The following is an 18,869-nucleotide window of genomic DNA, read 5'->3' as shown; positions in this document are numbered from 1 at the left end:
TTCACACCCTGCCGCTGCTCGCCTGTCTGCGCTACAGCGTAACTTCGGCCTTCCCGCTCACCGCCTCATATGCGACGTGCCCACCAGGTGGAACTCCACCTTGCACATGCTGGACAGACTGTGCGAGCAGCAGCAGGCCATAGTGGAGTTTCAGCTGCAGCACGCACGGGTCAGTCGCACTGCGGATCAGACACACTTCACCACCAATGACTGGGCCTCCATGCGAGACCTGTGTGCCCTGTTGCGCTGTTTCGAGTACTCCACCAACATGGCCAGTGGCGATGACGCCGTTATCAGCGTTACAATACCACTTCTATGTCTCCTTGAGAAAACACTTAGGGCGATGATGGAAGAGGAGGTGGCCCAGGAGGAGGAGGAGGAAGAGGGGTCATTTTTAGCACTTTCAGGCCAGTCTCTTCGAAGTGACTCAGAGGGAGGTTTTTTGCAACAGCAGAGGCCAGGTACAAATGTGGCCAGACAGGGCCCACTACTGGAGGACGAGAAGGACGAGGATGAGGAGGAGGTGGAGGAGGATGAGGGTGAAGCATGTTCACAGCGGGGTGGCACCCAAAGCAGCTCGGGCGCATCACTGGTGCGTGGCTGGGGGGAAACGCAGGACGATGACGATACGCCTCCCACAGAGGACAGCTTGTCCTTACCTCTGGGCAGCCTGGCACACATGAGCGACTACATGCTGCAGTGCCTGCGCAACGACAGCAGAGTTGCCCACATTTTAACGTGTGCGGACTACTGGGTTGCCACCCTGCTGGATCCCCGGTACAAAGACAATGTGCCCACCTTACTTCCTTGTCACAAGCAGACAGCTGAGAGGCTCTGACAGGAGCCGTTCAGATCCTCCCCCTTGAGTTTCTTTGTTTTGGTTTCTGTTCCTCACCTCGTTAGGCTATCTCAGCTGTCATGCAGTCAGACTCATTACCTCCCTTTATATTCTCCCCCATAAGGTAGTTGGGTGTGGCTGATACTACTTCCTGGAATGAGTGTGCATGCTGACTTCAGCTCCCAGCTCCCAGCTCCCAGCTCCCAGCTCCCAGCTCCCAGCTCCCAGTCGTCTTCAGATAAGTGCTGTTTTGTATTTATGATTTTCTGTTGTCTGGATCCAGGTGACCCTGACTCCCTCCGTGTCTGTGTAGGGAGCCGGTGGTCGTTTCCCCCCCATATTGTAGGGCCTTCAGGTTAAGATAGCCGAGGTACGTGGATATGCGCCCATTCACCTTTAGAGTGGTCGCATAGGCTGAGCATTAAGGGAGAGCGGCAGGTCGATTGCAGGGGTCTCCCTTTATGTTCCTTAGTTGTGGATCCAGTGAGTCATCATTTGTTATTTGTATCATCTTGTTTCCTGTACACCATCCGTGACATTATCAGCCACCAAAACCGTCTCAAGCATGGATCCGGTTTCACTTTTGGCTGAACGCTTCCAGGGTCTTTCATTGGAGGTAGCTGATCTCCGTAAGACTTTTTCTCAGTTTCTAGTGACCGGTTCAGCTTGCGTTCATGGAGTTTGTGCTGAGCCTAAGATTTCGCTCCCGGATACGTTTTCCGGGGGTAGTGAGAATTTTGTACGTTTTAGAGAGGCTTGCAAACTCCATTTTCGCCTTCTTCCCCATTCTTCCGGTGATGAAGAACGAAGGGTGGGCATCATTATATCGCTGCTCAGGGGTAATGCTCAGTCCTGGGCCTTTTCGCTGCCGGAGGGGGCACAACCCCTCCGTTCAGTGGATGAATTCTTTTTAGCCCTGGGTCAGATATATGATGATCCGGATCGTATTGCTCTGGCTGAGTCTAGACTACGTCTGTTATGCCAGGGTAAACAATCCGCAGAGATATACTGCTCAGAATTTCGGAGATGGGCAGCAGATACGGGTTGGAATGATGCTGCACTCCGAAGTCAATTTTGCTATGGTCTTTCTGAGGGATTGAAAGATGCATTTGCCTTTCATGAAAAACCTACCTCCTTGAATTCTGCTATGTCTCAGGCTGTTCGTATTGACAGGCGTCTTAGAGAAAGAGGAGAGATTTCTCCTTCTTGTCATGCTCAGTCCCGGGACAGTGCAGCGGTCTCATTCTGTGCACAGGGGTCTCAGTCGCTGTCAGCCCCTTCTGAGCAGGAGCCCATGCAGCTGGGGTTGATTGCCTCTGACAATAGAGGATTCAGCCCGCAGGGGAGGGTTTGCTTTTGTTGTGGAGGTATAAATCATCTGGCAAATGTTTGTCCCTCTAGGAGATTCAGGCAGTTTTCTGGGAGTAATAAAGAGACAAAAAGGAAGAAATCTTTTAAGAATATTCCGTCTGTTACTATTGGCAGGGTTGAGGCGGAAATTGAAGAATTGTCTTTTGCTTGTAGTTCCCGTTTTGTCCTGCCTGCTAGGGTGGCGCTAGAGAGCAAGAGCATTTTTTGTGAGATTTTTGTGGATAGTGGAGCAGCTGTCAACCTCATTGATAACCAATTTGCAATAACTCATGGTTTCCAGGTTTGCACTTTGCGAAAAAATATTCCTGTTTTTTCTATTGATTCCGCTCCACTTTCTCAGAAATCATTAAAGGGCATAGTTCACAATATCCGTTTAATTGTGAATGATACTCATGTTGAGGATGTGTCATGTTTCGTCCTTAGCGGTTTGCCTACTCCTCTAGTGTTGGGGCTACCCTGGCTCTCTAAACATAACCCCACCATTGATTGGCCAGCGAGGCAAATAAATGGTTGGAGTGACTTTTGCAGAGAGAATTGCCTCATAACATCTATTTCTGAGGTTTCTACTAAAACTGTACCACCTTTCCTCTCTGAATTTTTGGATGTTTTCTCTGAGAGTGGAGTTCAGGATTTGCCTCCACACAGGGAGTATGATTGCCCTATTGATCTCATCCCAGGTGCCAAGCTGCCTAAATCTCGTTTATACAATCTTTCCCAACCTGAGAGGGTCGCTATGCGTGCTTATATCTCTGAGAGTCTGAGAAAAGGACACATACGACCCTCAAAGTCACCTGTTGCCGCTGGTTTTTTCTTTGTTAAGAAAAAAGATGGTTCTTTAAGACCTTGTCTGGATTTCAGGGAGCTGAACAGTATCACTATTCGTGATCCGTATCCGCTTCCTTTAATCCCAGATTTGTTTAACCAGGTTGTTGGGGCGAAAGTCTTTTCCAAATTAGACCTAAGAGGGGCATACAACCTGGTTAGGGTCAGAGAAGGAGACGAATGGAAGACGGCTTTCAATACCCCTGAGGGCCATTTTGAGAATTTGGTTATGCCTTTTGGTTTGATGAATGCCCCAGCCGTTTTTCAGCATTTCGTCAACAGCATTTTTTATCATTTAATGGGAAAATTTGTATTAGTGTATTTGGATGACATTTTGATTTTTTCTCCTGATTTCAAAACTCATAAGGAACACTTATGTCAGGTCTTACTCATCCTGCGGGAGAATAAATTATACGCGAAACTGGAAAAATGTGTGTTTGCGGTTCCAGAGATCCAATTTCTGGGGTTTCTTGTCTCCGCTTCTGGTTTTCGCATGGACCCCGAGAAGGTCCGCGCTGTGCTTGAGTGGGAGCTTCCTGAGAATCAGAAGGCGCTGATGCGTTTTTTGGGCTTTGCTAATTATTACAGGAAATTTATTTTGAATTATTCCTCTGTTGTTAAACCACTCACGGATATGACCAGAAAGGGGGTAGATTTCTCTTCCTGGTCGGTAGAGGCGCGTAAGGCTTTTTCTGATATCAAGGAGAGTTTTGCTTCCGCTCCCATCCTAGTACAACCTGATGTTTCCTTACCCTTCATAGTTGAGGTTGATGCTTCTGAGGTGGGGGTGGGGGCGGTCTTGTCTCAGGGTTCCTCTCCTGCCAAATGGCAACCGTGTGCCTTTTTCTCAAAGAAGCTCTCCTCCGCAGAGAGAAATTATGATGTGGGAGATAGGGAATTGTTGGCCATCAAGTTGGCTTTTGAGGAATGGCGCCATTGGCTAGAGGGAGCCAGACACCCTATTACCGTGTTTACTGACCATAAAAATCTGGCCTACTTGGAGTCAGCCAAGCGTCTGAACCCGAGACAGGCCAGATGGTCTTTGTTCTTTTCAAGGTTTAATTTTGTTGTTACGTTCCGCCCTGGGGTTAAGAATGTGAAGGCAGATGCCCTGTCACGTTGTTTCCCGGGAGGTGGGAATTTTGAAGACCCGGGTCCCATTTTAGCTGAAGGTGTGGTGGTCTCTGCTCTTTTTCCTGAATTGGAGGCAGAGGTGCAGGCAGCCCAGTCAGAAGCTCCTGATCTTTGTCCTCCTGGGAGGTTGTTTGTGCCTCTCGCTTTGAGACACAAGATTTTTAAAGAACACCATGATACGGTCCTTGCTGGGCACCCGGGGACAAGAGCCACACTGGATCTCATTGCTCGGAGATTCTGGTGGCCTGCGCTTCGTAAGTCAGTTGAGGGTTTTGTGGCAGCTTGCGAGACTTGCGCTCGTGCCAAGGTCCCTCACTCACGGCCATCAGGTCCTCTCCTTCCTTTGCCCATTCCTTCCCGTCCTTGGACACATCTGTCCATGGACTTCATAACGGACTTGCCTCGTTCCTCGGGGAAGTCTGTGATTCTGGTGGTGGTGGACCGTTTTAGCAAAATGGTGCACTTTATCCCTTTTCCCGGTTTGCCCAATGCTAAGACGCTGGCGCAGGCATTTGTTGACCACATTGTCAAATTGCATGGGATTCCTTCTGACATAGTCTCTGATAGGGGCACGCAGTTTGTTTCCAGATTCTGGAAGGCTTTCTGTTCTCGCTTGGGGGTTCGCTTGTCATTCTCTTCTGCTTTCCATCCGCAGTCGAATGGCCAGACAGAGCGTGTCAATCAGAATCTGGAGACATATCTGCGCTGTTTTGTGGCGGAGAATCAGGAGGATTGGTGTTCGTTTTTGTCCCTTGCTGAGTTTGCTTTAAATAACCGTCGTCAGGAGTCCTCTGATAAGTCACCATTTTTTGGTGCATATGGGTTTCATCCGCAGTTTGGGACTTTCTCTGGAGAGGGCTCTTCTGGTTTGCCTGATGAGGACAGATTCTCCTCGTCTTTGTCATCTATTTGGCAAAATATTCAGGATAATCTAAAGAATATGAGTGAGAGATATAAGCGTGTGGCGGATAAGAGACGTATGCCTGGTCCGGACCTGAATGTTGGTGATTTGGTGTGGCTGTCTACCAAGAATATCAAATTGAAGGTTCCCTCCTGGAAGTTGGGTCCTAGGTTTATTGGGCCTTACAAGATCCTGTCTGTCATCAATCCTGTTGCCTACCGTCTTGATCTTCCTCAGACTTGGAAGATCCATAATGTTTTCCATAAGTCCTTATTGAAACCTTATGTTCAACCTATTGTACCTTCACCTTTGCCTCCTCCTCCGATTATGGTTGATGGGAATCTTGAATTTCAGGTCTCTAGGATTGTGGATTCTCGTCTTGTCCGCGGTTCCCTCCAGTACCTCGTTCATTGGGAGGGTTATGGTCCTGAGGAGAGGATGTGGCTCCCAGTGACGGACATTAAGGCCTCTCGCCTCATCAGGGCTTTCCATAGGTCCCATCCTGAGAAGGTGGGCCCTGAGTGTCCGGAGTCCACTCCTAGAGGGAGGGGTACTGTCACAAGCAGACAGCTGAGAGGCTCTGACAGGAGCCGTTCAGATCCTCCCCCTTGAGTTTCTTTGTTTTGGTTTCTGTTCCTCACCTCGTTAGGCTATCTCAGCTGTCATGCAGTCAGACTCATTACCTCCCTTTATATTCTCCCCCATAAGGTAGTTGGGTGTGGCTGATACTACTTCCTGGAATGAGTGTGCATGCTGACTTCAGCTCCCAGCTCCCAGCTCCCAGCTCCCAGCTCCCAGCTCCCAGCTCCCAGTCGTCTTCAGATAAGTGCTGTTTTGTATTTATGATTTTCTGTTGTCTGGATCCAGGTGACCCTGACTCCCTCCGTGTCTGTGTAGGGAGCCGGTGGTCGTTTCCCCCCCATATTGTAGGGCCTTCAGGTTAAGATAGCCGAGGTACGTGGATATGCGCCCATTCACCTTTAGAGTGGTCGCATAGGCTGAGCATTAAGGGAGAGCGGCAGGTCGATTGCAGGGGTCTCCCTTTATGTTCCTTAGTTGTGGATCCAGTGAGTCATCATTTGTTATTTGTATCATCTTGTTTCCTGTACACCATCCGTGACATTCCTACACTGGAGCGTGATAGGAAGATGAGCGAGTACAAGCGCACGTTGGTAGACGCGCTACTGAGAGCATTCCCAAATGTCACAGGGGAACCAGTGGAAGCCCAAGGCGAAGGCAGAGGAGGAGCAAGAGGTCGCCAACGCAGCTGTGTCACGGCCAGCTCCTCTGAGGGCAGGGTTAGCATGGCAGAGATGTGGAAAAGTTTTGTCACCACGCCACAGCTAACGGCACCACCACCTGATACGGAACGTGTTAGCAGGAGGCAACATTTCACTAACATGGTGGAACAGTACCTGTGCACACCCCTCCACGTACTGACTGATGGTTCGGCCCCATTCAACTTCTGGGTCTCCAAATTGTCCACGTGGCCAGAGCTAGCCTTTTATGCCTTGGAGGTGCTGGCCTGCCCGGCGGCCAGCGTTTTGTCTGAACGTGTATTCAGCACGGCAGGGGGGCGTCATTACAGACAAACGCAGCCGCCTGTCTACAGCCAATGTGGACAAGCTGACGTTCATAAAAATGTACCAGGCATGGATCCCACAGGACCTGTCCCTCCCTTGTGCAGATTAGACATTAACTACCTCCCCTTAACAATATATTATTGTACTCCAGGGCACTTCCTCATTCAATACTATTTTTAATTTCATTTTACCATTATATTGCGGGGCAACCCAAAGTTGAATGAACCTCTCCTCTGTCTGGGTGCCGGGGCCTAAATGTGTGACAGTGGCCTGTTCCAGTGGTGGGTGACGTGAAGCCTGATTCTCTGCTATGACATGAAGACAGATTCTGTGCTGACATGAAGCCAGATTCTCTGTTACGCGACCTCTCTCCTCTGCCTGGGTGCCGGGGCCTAAATGTGTGACAGTGGCCTGTTCCAGTGGTGGGTGACGTGAAGCCTGATTCTCTGCTATGACATGAAGACAGATTCTGTGCTGACATAAGGCCAGATTCTCTGTTACAGGACCACTCTCCTCTGTCTGGGTGCCGGGGCCTAAATGTGTGACAGTGGCCTGTTCCAGTGGTGGGTGACGTGAAGCCTGATTCTCTGCTATGACATGAAGACAGATTCTGCGCTGACATAAGGCCAGATTCTCTGTTACGGGACCTCTCTCCTCTGCCTGGGTGCCGGGGCCTAAATGTGTGACAGTGGCCTGTTCCAGTGGTGGGTGACGTGAAGCCTGATTCTCTGCTATGACATGAAGACTGATTCTGTGCTGACATAAGGCCAGATTCTCTGTTACGGGACCGCTCTCCTCTGCCTGGGTGCCTGGGCCTAAATGTGTGACAGTGGCCTGTTCCAGTGGTGGGTGACGTGAAGCCTGATTCTTTGCTATGACATGAAGAGACTGATTCTCTGCTGACGTGAAGCCAGATTCTCTGCTATGGGACCTCTGTCCAATTGATATTGGTTCATTTTTATTTTTTTAATTTTAATTCATTTCCCTATCCACATTTGTTTGCAGGGGATTTACCTACATGTTGCTGCCTTTTGCAGCCCTCTAGCTCTTTCCTGGGCTGTTTTACAGCCTTTTTAGTGCCCAAAAGTTCGGGTCCCCATTGACTTCAATGGGGTTCGGGACGAAGTTCGGTTCGGGTTCGGATTCCGAACCCGAACATTTACGGGAAGTTCGGCCGAACTTCTCGAACCCGAACATCCAGGTGTTCGCTCAACTCTATTGAGATGTTTAACTCCGCTTGTGCCTTACCCTTTTTTCCTGTCCCTTGTCTAGCCATCTCTAGTGCCTTCCCCAATACCCACCAGTACCCCTGGTTCCCTCCCCGGAGTCCTCACAATATTCTACCAAATATATGAGGGAAAAAACAGAAAACAATACAAAAATACAGTCAGAGAGGGCTATCAGTATTCAGATCCAACCAGCAGTACACTAAACAGTTATTCATGTGTTTCTTATCAGATCTACACTCCATGCACCGCTCCACGGGTGTACCATTTCCCCCCGGACTCACACTATTACATTATATCCTTCAGTGACAATCTCTTAGTTAATTGAGTCAGTTGGGTTAGTTCATCGCGATGATGCTAGTCACTTAGTTGGTTAGTCGGTTTATTGGCTAGTTGAGTTAGTCCACCCAGCTCCTGTGAGTACAGAGACATCGGTAGGAGACCCGTATCATATGGCTTCACACAGCCACAAAAAAACTCTCATCCATTTTTTTCCCCCTTTCTTTTCATGCCCAGTAGGTTTCCTTTGTATAGATAGTTCACAGTTATCAATTTTCCCAGTGACAACAATCTCTAATAGTAAAGTCAAGCGTAGAATCTTGAGCTCCGCATTATAATCCCTTTCGCAGGGAGACCACCTCTGGCAAACCCTCCATTGCTGGATCGATGTTACCAGACAGCACAGCCATCCAAAAGAGCGGTGTATACAGATATCAGTATTATTATATAGAGAGCGGTGTATACAGATATCAGTATTATTATATAGAGAGCGGTGTATACAGATATCAGTATTATTATATAAAGAGCGGTGTATACAGATATCAGTATTATTATATAGAGAGCGGTGTATACAGATATCAGTATTATTATATAAAGAGCGGTATATACAGATATCAGTATTATTATATAGAGAGCGGTGTATACAGATATCAGTATTATTATATAGAGAGCGGTGTATACAGATATCAGTATTATTATATAGAGAGCGGTGTATACAGAAATCAGTATTATTATATAGAGAGCGGTGTATACAGAAATCAGTATTATTATATAGAGAGCGGTGTATACAGATATCAGTATTATTATATAGAGAGCGGTGTATACAGATATCAGTATTATTATATAGAGAGCGGTGTATACAGATATCAGTGTTATTATATATAGAGAGCGGTGTCTACAGATATCAGTATTATTATATAGATAGCGGTGTATACAGATATCAGTATTATTATATAGAGAGCGGTGTATACAGATATCAGTATTATTATATAGAGAGCGGTGTATACAGATATCAGTATTATTATATAGAGAGCGGTGTATACAGATATCAGTATTATTATATATAGAGAGCGGTGTATACAGATATCAGTATTATTATATGGAGAGCGGTGTATACAGATATCAGTATTATTATATAGAGAGCGGTGTATACAGATATCAGTATTATTATATAGAGAGCGGTGTATACAGATATCAGTATTATTATATATAGAGAGCAGTGTATACAGATATAAGTATTATTATATAGAGAGCGGTGTATACAGATATCAGTATTATTATATAGAGAGCGGTGTATACAGATATCAGTATTATTATATGGAGAGCGGTGTATACAGATATCAGTATTATTATATAGAGAGCGGTGTATACAGATATCAGTATTATTATATAGAGAGCGGTGTATACAGATATCAGTGTTATTATATAGAGAGCAGTGTCTACAGATATCAGTATTATTATATAGAGAGCGGTGTATACAGATATCAGTATTATTATATAAAGAGCGGTGTATACAGATATCAGTATTATTATATAGAGAGCGGTGTATACAGATATCAATATTATTATATAGAGAGCGGTGTATACAGATATCAGTATTATTATATGGAGAGCGGTGTATACAGATACCAGTATTATTATATAGAGAGCGGTGTATACAGATATCAGTATTATTATATAGAGAGCGGTATATATAGATACCAGTATTATTATATAGAGAGCGGTGTATACAGATATCAGTATTATTATATAGAGAGCGGTGTATACAGAAATCAGTATTATTATATAGAGAGCGGTGTATACAGATATCAATATTATTATATAGAGAGCGGTGTATACAGATATCAGTATTATTATATAGAGAGCGGTGTTTACAGATATCAGTATTATTATATAGAGAGCGGTGTCTACAGATATCAGTATTATTATATAGAGAGCGGTGTCTACAGATATCAGTATTATTATATAGAGAGCGGTGTATACAGATATCAGTATTATTATATAGAGAGCGGTGTATACAGATATCAGTATTATTATATAGAGAGCGGTGTATACAGATATCAGTATTATTATATAGAGAGCGGTGTATACAGATATCAGTATTATTATATAGAGAGCGGTGTCTACAGATATCAGTATTATTATATAGAGAGCGGTGTCTACAGATATCAGTATTATTATATAGAGAGCGGTGTATACAGATATCAGTATTATTATATAGAGAGCGGTGTATACAGATATCAGTATTATTATATAGAGAGCGGTGTCTACAGATATCAGTATTATTATATAGAGAGCGGTGTCTACAGATATCAGTATTATTATATAGAGAGCGGTGTATACAGATATCAGTATTATTATATATAGAGCGGTGTATACAGAATTCAGTATTATTATATAGAGAGCGGTGTATACAGATATCAATATTATTATATAGAGAGCGGTGTATACAGATATCAGTATTATTATATAGAGAGCGGTGTATACAGATACCAGTATTATTATATAGAGAGCGGTGTATACAGATATCAGTATTATTATATATAGAGCGGTGTATACAGATATCAGTATTATTATATAGAGAGCGGTGTATACAGATATCAGTATTATTATATAGAGAGCGGTATATACAGATATCAGTATTATTATATAGAAAATGATGTATACAGATATCAGTATTATTATATAGAGAGCAGTGTCTACAGATATCAGCATTATTATATAGAGAGCGGTGTATACAGATATCAATATTATTATATAGAGAGCGGTGTATACAGATATCAGTATTATTATATAGAGAGCGGTGTATACAGATATCAGTATTATTATATAGAGAGCGGTGTATACAGATATCAGTATTATTATATAGAGAGCGGTGTATACAGATATCAATATTATTATATAGAGAGCGGTGTATACAGATATCAGTATTATTATATAGAGAGCGGTGTATACAGATATCAGTATTATTATATAGAGAGCGGTGTCTACAGATATCAGTATTATGATATAGAGAGCGGTGTATACAGATATCAGTATTATTATATAGAGAGCGGTGTATACAGAAATCAGTATTATTATATAGAGAGCGGTGTATACAGATACCAGTATTATTATATAGAGAGCGGTGTATACAGATATCAGTATTATTATATATAGAGCGGTGTATACAGATATCAGTATTATTATATAGAGAGCGGTGTATACAGATATCAGTATTATTATATAGAGAGCGGTGTATACAGATATCAGTATTATGATATAGAGAGCGGTGTATACAGATATCAGTATTATTATATAGAGAGCGGTGTATACAGATATCAGTATTATGATATAGAGAGCGGTGTATACAGATATCAGTATTATTATATAGAGAGCGGTGTATACAGATATCAGTATTATTATATAGAGAGCGGTGTATACAGATATCAGTATTATTATATAGATAGCGGTGTATACAGATATCAGTATTATTATATAGAGAGCAGTGTATATAGATACCAGTATTATTATATAGAGAGCGGTGTATACAGATATCAGTATTATTATATAGAGAGCGGTGTATACAGATATCAGTATTATTATATAGAGAGCGGTGTATACAAATATCAGTATTATTATATAGAGAGAGGTGTATACAGATATCAATATTATTATATAGAGAGCGGTGTATACAGATATCAGTATTATTATATAGAGAGCGGTATATATAGATACCAGTATTATTATATAGAGAGCGGTGTATACAGATATCAGTATTATTATATAGAGAGCGGTGTATACAGAAATCAGTATTATTATATAGAGAGCGGTGTATACAGATATCAATATTATTATATAGAGAGCGGTGTATACAGATATCAGTATTATTATATAGAGAGCGGTGTATATAGATACCAGTATTATTATATAGAGAGCGGTGTATACAGATATCAGTATTATTATATAGAGAGCGGTGTATACAGATATCAGTATTATTATATAGAGAGCGGTGTATACAGATATCAGTATTATTATATAGAGAGAGGTGTATACAGATATCAGTATTATTATATAGAGAGCGGTGTATACAGAAATCAGTATTATTATATAGAGAGCGGTGTATACAGATATCAGTATTATTATATAGAGAGCGGTGTGTACAGATATCAGTATTATTATATAGAGAGCGGTGTATACAGATATCAGTATTATTATATAGAGAGAGGTGTATACAGATATCAGTATTATTATATAGAGAGCGGTGTATACAGATATCAGTATGATTATATAGAGAGCGGTGTATACAGATATCAGTATTATTATATAGAGAGCGGTGTATACAGATATCAGTATTATTATATAGAGAGCGGTGTATACAGATATCAGTATTATTATATAGAGAGCGGTGTCTACAGATATCAGTATTATTATATAGAGAGCGGTGTATACAGAAATCAGTATTATTATATAGAGAGCGGTGTATACAGATATCAGTATTATTATATAGAGAGCGGTGTATACAGATATCAGTATTATTATATAGAGAGAGGTGTATACAGATATCAGTATTATTATATGGAGAGCGGTGTATACAGATATCAGTATTATTATATAGAGAGCGGTGTATACAGATATCAGTATTATTATATAGAGAGCGGTGTATATAGATATCAGTATTATTATATAGAGAGCGGTGTGTGTAGTATTATCAGTATACAGTACATAGACATATGATATGGACGCTGTATGTACACTGTGGAGTGGTGTTATATGTGGAGCCGTATACAGATATGTACAGGGTGTCTATAGGTATCTTTCTGGTACTTTTACAGGTCAGCACAGAGGGTCATGTTATATATCGCCCCCCCCCCCTCTCCCCCCGGAATGCATCGATATATTATATATTATGTCTTCCAGCCTTTTCCCTACCTGACAGTCGGTTCTTTCGCTGCGGCCTGAATGTGACGACCAAACCTGCAGCTCCACACCTCACCCAACCTGCTCTGCCACACCCCCGCCATGAGGAGAGCATATCCTCCCCCACCCTGAGGTATGCTCCCCGACCCTTCCCTGTCAGCGGCCGACTCCTTCACCTGCAGCTAAATATGTCTGTACGGTATAACACTGCGCTGGGTTATTACATGTCTGTACTATGTCATACCGGATTATTATACATGTCTGTACGGTATAACACTGCGCTGGGTTATTACATGTCTGTACTCTATCATACCGGATTATTATATATGTCTGTACGGTATAACACTGCGCTGGGTTATTACATGTCTGTACTATGTCATACCGGATTATTATATATGTCTGTACGGTATAACACTGCGCTGGGTTATTACATGTCTGTACTATGTCATACCGGATTATTATATATGTCTGTACGGTATAACACTGCGCTGGGTTATTACATGTCTGTACTCTGTCATACCGGATTATTATATATGTCTGTACGGTATAACACTGCGCTGGGTTATTACATGTCTGTACTCTGTCATACCGGAATATTATATATGTCTGTAAGGTATAACACCGCGCTGGGATATTACATGTCTGTACTATGTCATACCGGATTATTATATATGTCTGTACGGTATAACACCGCGCGGGGTTATTACATGTCTGTACTATGTCATACCGGATTATTATACATGTCTGTACGGTATAACACTGCGCTGGGTTATTACATGTCTGTACTCTGTCATACCGGATTATTATATATGTCTGTAAGGTATAACACCGCGCTGGGATATTACATGTCTGTACTATGTCATACCGGATTATTATATATGTCTGTACGGTATAACACCGCGCGGGGTTATTACATGTCTGTACTATGTCATACCGGATTATTATACATGTCTGTACGGTATAACACTGCGCTGGGTTATTACATGTCTGTACTCTGTCATACCGGATTATTATATATGTCTGTACGGTATAACACTGCGCTGGGTTATTACATGTCTGTACTCTGTCATACCGGATTATTATATATGTCTGTACGGTATAACACTGCGCTGGGTTATTACATGTCTGTACTCTGTCATACCGGATTATTATATATGTCTGTACGGTATAACACTGCGCTGGGTTATTACATGTCTGTACTCTGTCATACCAGATTATTATATATGTCTGTACGGTATAACACTGCGCTGGGTTATTACATGTCTGTACTATGTCATACCGGATTATTATACATGTCTGTACGGTATAACACTGCGCTGGGTTATTACATGTCTGTACTCTGTCATACCGGATTATTATATATGTCTGTACGGTATAACACTGCGCTGGGTTATTACATGTCTGTACTCTGTCATACCGGATTATTATATATGTCTGTACGGTATAACACCGCGCTGGGTTATTACATGTCTGTACTCTGTCATACCAGATTATTATATATGTCTGTACGGTATAACACTGCGCTGGATTATTACATGTCTGTACTATGTCATACCGGATTATTATATATGTCTGTACGGTATAACACTGCGCTGGGTTATTACATGTCTGTACTATGTCATACCGGATTATTATATATGTCTGTACGGTATAACACTGCGCTGGGTTATTACATGTCTGTACTCTGTCATACCGGATTATTATATATGTCTGTACGGTATAACACTGCGCTGGATTATTACATGTCTGTACTATGTCATACCGGATTATTATATATGTCTGTACGGTATAACACTGCGCTGGGTTATTACATGTCTGTACTCTGTCATACCGGATTATTATACATGTCTGTACGGTATAACACTGCGCTGGGTTATTACATGTCTGTACTATGTCATACCGGAATATTATACATGTCTGTACGGTATAACACTGCGCTGGGTTATTACATGTCTGTAATCTGTCATACCGGATTATTATATATGTTTGTACGGTATAACACTGCGCTGGGTTATTACATGTCTGTACTCTGTCATACCGGATTATTATATATGTCTGTACGGTATAACACTGCGCTGGGTTATTACATGTCTGTACTCTGTCATACCGGATTATTATATATGTCTGTACGGTATAACACTGCACTGGGTTATTACATGTCTGTACTCTGTCATACCGGATTATTATATATGTCTGTACGGTATAACACTGCGCTGGGTTATTACATGTCTGTACTCTGTCATACCGGATTATTATATATGTCTGTACGGTATAACACTGCGCTGGGTTATTACATGTCTGTACTCTGTTATACCGGATTATTATACATGTCTGTATGGTATAACACTGCACTGGGTTATTACATGTCTGTACTCTGTCATACCGGATTATTATACATGTCTGTACGGTATAACACTGCGCTGGGTTATTACATGTCTGTACTCTGTCATACCGGATTGTTATATATGTCTGTACGGTATAACACTGTGCTGGGTTATTACATGTCTGAACTCTGTCATACCGGATTATTATATATGTCTGTACGGTCTAACACTGCGCTGGGTTATTACATGTCTGTACTCTGTCATACCGGATTATTATATATGTCTGTACAGTATAACACTGCGCTGGGTTATTACATGTCTGTACTCTGTCATACCGGAATATTATATATGTCTGTACGGTATAACACTGCGCTGGGTTATTACATGTCTGTACTATGTCATACCGGATTATTATATATGTCTGTACGGTATAACACTGCGCTGGGTTATTACATGTCTGTACTCTGTCATACCGGATTATTATATATGTCTGTACAGTATAACACTGCGCTGGGTTATTACATGTCTGTACTATGTCATACCGGATTATTATATATGTCTGTACGGTATAACACTGCGCTGGGTTATTACATGTCTGTACTATGTCATACCGGATTATTATACATGTCTGTACGGTATAACACTGCGCTGGGTTATTACATGTCTGTACTATGTCATACCGGATTATTATATATGTCTGTACGGTATAACACTGCGCTGGGTTATTACATGTCTGTACTATGTCATACCGGATTATTATATATGTCTGTACGGTATAACACTGCGCTGGGTTATTACATGTCTGTACTCTGTCATACCGGATTATTATATATGTCTGTACGGTATAACACTGCGCTGGGTTATTACATGTCTGTACTATGTCATACCGGATTATTATACATGTCTGTACGGTATAACACTGCGCTGGGTTATTACATGTCTGTACTATGTCATACCGGATTATTATACATGTCTGTACGGTATAACACTGCGCTGGGTTATTACATGTCTGTACTATGTCATACCGGATTATTATACATGTCTGTACGGTATAACACTGCGCTGGGTTATTACATGTCTGTACTCTGTCATACCGGATTATTATATATGTCTGTACGGTATAACACTGCGCTGGGATATTACATGTCTGTACTATGTCATACCGGAATATTATATATGTCTGTACGGTATAACACCGCGCGGGGTTATTACATGTCTGTACTCTGTCATACCGGATTATTATATATGTCTGTACGGTATAACACTGCGCTGGGTTATTACATGTCTGTACTCTGTCATACCGGATTATTATATATGTCTGTACGGTATAACACTGCGCTGGGTTATTACATGTCTGTACTCTGTCATACCGGAATATTATACATGTCTGTACGGTATAACACTGCGCTGGGTTATTACATGTCTGTACTATGTCATACCGGATTATTATACATGTCTGTACGGTATAACACTGCGCTGGGTTATTACATGTCTGTACTATGTCATACCGGATTATTATATATGTCTGTACGGTATAACACTGCGCTGGGTTATTACATGTCTGTACTCTGTCATACCGGATTATTATATATGTCTGTACGGTATAACACTGCGCCGGGTTATTACATGTCTGTACTATGTCATACCGGATTATTATACATGTCTGTACGGTATAACACTGCGCTGGGTTATTACATGTCTGTACTATGTCATACCGGATTATTATATATGTCTGTACGGTATAACACTGCGCTGGGTTATTACATGTCTGTACTATGTCATACCGGATTATTATACATGTCTGTACGGTATAACACTGCGCTGGGTTATTACATGTCTGTACTCTGTCATACCGGATTATTATACATGTCTGTACGGTATAACACTGCGCTGGGTTATTACATGTCTGTACTATGTCATACCGGATTATTATACATGTCTGTACGGTATAACACTGCGCTGGGTTATTACATGTCTGTACTCTGTCATACCGGATTATTATACATGTCTGTATGTTATAACACTGCGCTGGGATATTACATGTCTGTACTATGTCATACCGGATTATTATATATGTCTGTACAGTATAACACCGCGCTGGGTTATTACATGTCTGTACTCTGTCATACCGGATTATTATACATGTCTGTACGGTATAACACTGCGCTGGGTTATTACATGTCTGTACTATGTCATACCGGATTATTATACATGTCTGTACGGTATAACACTGTGCTGGGTTATTACATGTCTGTACTCTGTCATACCGGATTATTATACATGTCTGTACGGTATAACACTGCGCTGGGTTATTACATGTCTGTACTCTGTCATACCGGATTATTATATATGTCTGTACGGTATAACACTGCGCTGGGTTATTACATGTCTGTACTCTGTCATACCGGATTATTATATATGTCTGTACGGTATAACACTGCGCTGGATTATTACATGTCTGTACTATGTCATACCGGATTATTATATATGTCTGTACGGTATAACACTGCGCTGGGTTATTACATGTCTGTACTCTGTCATACCGGATTATTATATATGTCTGTACGATATAACACTGCGCTGGGTTATTACATGTCTGTACTCTGTCATACCGGATTATTATACATGTCTGTTCAGTATAACACTGCGCTGGGTTATTACATGTCTGTACTCTGTCATACCGGATTATTATACATGTCTGTACGGTATAACACTGCGCTGGGTTATTACATGTCTGTACTATGTCATACCGGAATATTATATATGTCTGTACGGTATAACACTGCGCTGGGTTATTACATGTCTGTAATCTGTCATACCGGATTATTATATATGTTTGTACGGTATAACACTGCACTGGGTTATTACATGTCTGTACTCTGTCATACCGGATTATTATATATGTCTGTACGGTATAACACCGCGCTGGGTTATTACATGTCTGTACTCTGTCATACCGGATTATTATATATGTCTGTACGGTATAACACTGCGCTGGGTTATTACATGTCTGTACTATGTCATACCAGATTATTATACATGTCTGTACGGTATAACACTGCGCTGGGTTATTACATGTCTGTACTCTGTCATACCGGATTATTATATATGTCTGTACGGTATAACACTGCACTGGGTTATTACATGTCTGTACTCTGTCATACCGGATTATTATACATGTCTGTACGGTATAACACTGCGCTGGGTTATTACATGTCTGTACTCTGTCATACCGGATTATTATATATGTCTGTACGGTATAACACTGCGCTGGGTTATTACATGTCTGTACTCTGTCATACCGGATTATTATATATGTCTGTACGGTATAACACTGTGCTGGGTTATTACATGTCTGTACTATGTCATACCGGAATATTATATATGTCTGTACGGTATAACACTGTGCTGGGTTATTACATGTCTGTACTCTGTCATACCGGATTATTATATATGTCTGTACGGTCTAACACTGCGCTGGGTTATTACATG

General features: G+C 41.9%; 1 protein-coding gene across 2 annotated transcripts in view; it reads right to left on the bottom strand.

The window, feature by feature from the left end:
• LOC120994301 (vang-like protein 1) overlaps positions 1-13,146 on the bottom strand; it is a 71,388-nt gene extending 58,242 nt beyond the window's left edge. The window contains exon 1 of one of the 2 annotated variants that reach the window (XM_040422763.1): positions 13,066-13,146. The gene's annotated coding sequence lies outside the window, so the exon portion shown is untranslated. The remainder of the gene's footprint in view (positions 1-13,065) is intronic. The other variant, XM_040422762.1, reaches the window with a different exon arrangement.
• Positions 13,147-18,869: the final 5,723 nt, after the last annotated feature.

Source organism: Bufo bufo, chromosome 3, assembly GCF_905171765.1.
Source record: "Bufo bufo chromosome 3, aBufBuf1.1, whole genome shotgun sequence".
Taxonomy (NCBI): Eukaryota; Metazoa; Chordata; class Amphibia; order Anura; family Bufonidae; genus Bufo; species Bufo bufo.
This window is presented reverse-complemented; position numbering and strand designations above follow the sequence as displayed.